Here is a 3217-nt window from a genome sequence, read left to right as displayed (position 1 = left end):
CAGGGCACCTGATTATGTAGAAGAAATATTATCAAGGCAAAATGCTCACAGATCGTACCAAGCAATTGAGTATTAATTATAAGCTACTGTATAGTATACAGTGTATACGAATGTCTTAGAGACTTGATGTATTTGTAGGCATGGAAAGAAAATGCTGATATATTGTACCACATGCATGTGATAACAAGCACGGTACCAAATACGTCAACAGTGGGAGACAAAACAACAGTTGAAAATAACAGCAAAAATTAACACAATGTTGATGTATGATATCTAATGTGTGAATGAACAGTATTGAATAGTGTGAACATCTCTATCAAAATTGATCATGCACAGTAGGAAACATGCAGAGACAACAGTACCGGGTTCATCGTTTTTTGCGTTATCCTAGTATGCCAGCTTCATTTGACAATGGATTTTTATAACATTTGAAGTATTTCACCCAAATCCCTTACTGGCTTACTGCCTTGAAATAACATTTAGGTATAAAAACGAATAAACGAAATGTCAAATGTATGCAAAATGATGTACAATTGTTAAGCTAGCACACACCGGCTTACGACTGCAATATTCGCAACTGTACAGTGGTCAAGGATCAACACACTATGGAGAAAATGAAATTAATTTAATATGAATAATAAAGAAAATGATGAATAAAGGTCAATCTTTGAAGTTTTCTACTCATGTGCAAATCGTGGAATCTGGATACAGACTCAAAGTTATCATGGACAAGTCGAAGATAAATGAAATTGCGTAATTAAGCAAACCAATCTGAAAATCTGACTGACCTATCAATCTCGCTTTCCATGACATGCCGCCCTATTTCTTGTCACTTTCTTTTTTCTATACTATCTCTTTACTTTTATTCAGTGTGCATGCCTCCTCTTTACATCACCTAGGCCAAGGTGGGTGTCTGATTCCATAGACTACTCCAAGTCGCTTCGACATCTTCCTGTCTTTTCATTGTATCGCATTTTGTGGTGTATTGAACTGATAAAATTTCTAATAAACCAATGATAATGATGATGATTAAATCGGTGACCGAGATCTAATGCAGCTATCTCTGTATTTTTGGATAGGATCTGTGCAAGCTGATCAGAATTGTCAAAAGGAAATCTATAAGGAGATAGATAACGAAGTTTGGTCAGCATCCCAATTGGTTCCAAAACACTGACAGCAACACATTTCCTAGCATCCATGCTACACATCATTTCCAACTATTCCAAATCTGGCAAATTTTTTACCGAATTTCACAAAAATATCAAATATCCGCAACTTGCATCTGTTCTTTTGTATCACTCACATTCTGCTTTGGACAAGGTCACATTGTATACGAAGATGAAGTGAAAATGACAAACCCTTCAAATGTTTCATGCCAATTATCGAAATTAGAAGCATGTTAACATCCAAGTCGAGCCCATACACATTCAACTCAACAAGGTTTGTAAAAAATCGTAATTTCCCGCAAATCGTCTCGATGGCACCAAAGAGAAGCCCACCAGTTGCACACGTCGAGATGCGAGAGCTTAAGAAAACTGTAGTTTAGCAAAATATCCTTAGCTAGCTCATCTAGGTCACAATAATAATCGTTTTGCAAGCAAATCCAATACTTTCCAATACAGATCTTGTAGTGCAAGGGTCACCAACACGCGGCCCGCGAGGTCATTTTTTGCGGCCCGCGACTTGATTTGAGATTTCAGAAGAAAGCTATGAAAACATTTTGAAATGCTGAAATTGACGTTCAATGGCCCAAACACTCCCAAGACCAAGACGCTTAGAAAACGGCTTAGGGCAATGGCTCTGAAACCCCCCTTGTGGGGGCGCGAAAGTATCTGAAGGGGATCGTGAAGCTGCGGTCAACTGAAAATTTTTGTCGCGCTCCGCGCGATTTACCTCGGATTTGTGGTTACAGTTATTGCTCTGCTGTATATAATCTCAAATTCATATTGTAGAATTCTCTCATTAACATTCATGACCTTTCATGCCACCAAACTATCTGTTGGGATTGTTAGCATTATGGATGTATTTTGTGATATGACGATAAGGGGCGTGAAATTTTTCAGTATCATAAAGGGGGTATTTCTAAACAGGTTTAAGAACCAATGGCTTAGGGCTTCCCCACACGATCAAGCTTTACATGGAGATGGTCTTTCGGCTAGTAACGTATCTCGCTAGCCCCCAAAAGCGTTTCCAGGTATCTTGCACAGCTCAGAGTTTAAAATAAAATGAAATTGATGACAGTGATCCTTTGTTGTATTTTTATTCCTTTGATAGAATATCACTGCTTTTGTGGTCATTATACCCTTCGCCTATGTCCGGTAGCACAACGTTGTACTGACGTAGAGTTTTAAAACGTGGTAGCCTCTACTTTATATCGATAGTAAATTCATGCGGCCCGCGGCCGTTTGAAAATTTGAAAAGTGGCCCGCGACCCGTTTTGAGTTGGCGACCCCTGTTGTAGTGTGTTTGGAAGGTGTCTTCTCTAACAATAACATGATGAAAACATACTCCTATTCCTTAACATAATCGAAAGACAGAGGACCTGGCCGGGCTAATCTACGCGACCGGCTGACAGAGCACAGCCGTCTTGATGTAAAGTGATCGACTGTAGTGCTACGTGGCTTTGAACGACAGCACATCTTAATAAAATTCCTCAACAACGTTGAGATATCTTGCCAGCAGTCTTTTCCTGATTCTTGAATCAATTCTACATGTATGATTTGAAGTGACAATCCGCATTTTGACTGCAACCGACCAAAATCTACCATGACCCGGTATGTAATGGATAGAGCCAATCTCTTTATGGAGCGCGTAGCACCAAGTAGACTGTGTAATGTTTCGGTACCCAAGAAACACCCTAACATATCCAGTGAAACCAGATTTTCCAATATTGGAATGGTGGCGCATATTTGATTCGATAGCCAAGCACAGTCCCGGGAAGATAAATATCTAACACTGTCCTTTGAACGATCGATTATTTTCAAAAACTGATCGTTTGACACATAACTACATCCATGAAAATCGAGATTTTGGACAGCAGAAATATCTCCAGCAAGCCGAAAAAATCTTTTGTTTGTAAATTTAACCCATTCAAGACGATCATGTACGGGCACATAATCAAAAATCTTTATCCACACTTCATCAGGCAAGCTGCTCACAATATCCATTATGAAATCTTTACAAGTGAAAAGTGGTCACAAGTCCAAAGTGAAAACTA

Source organism: Botryllus schlosseri, chromosome 3 (assembly GCF_051294905.1).
Source record: "Botryllus schlosseri isolate E-star chromosome 3, Bs_hap1, whole genome shotgun sequence".
NCBI classification, from domain to species: domain Eukaryota; kingdom Metazoa; phylum Chordata; class Ascidiacea; order Stolidobranchia; family Styelidae; genus Botryllus; species Botryllus schlosseri.
The sequence above is the reverse complement of the archived record's forward strand: the minus strand, read 5'-3'. Positions refer to the sequence as shown.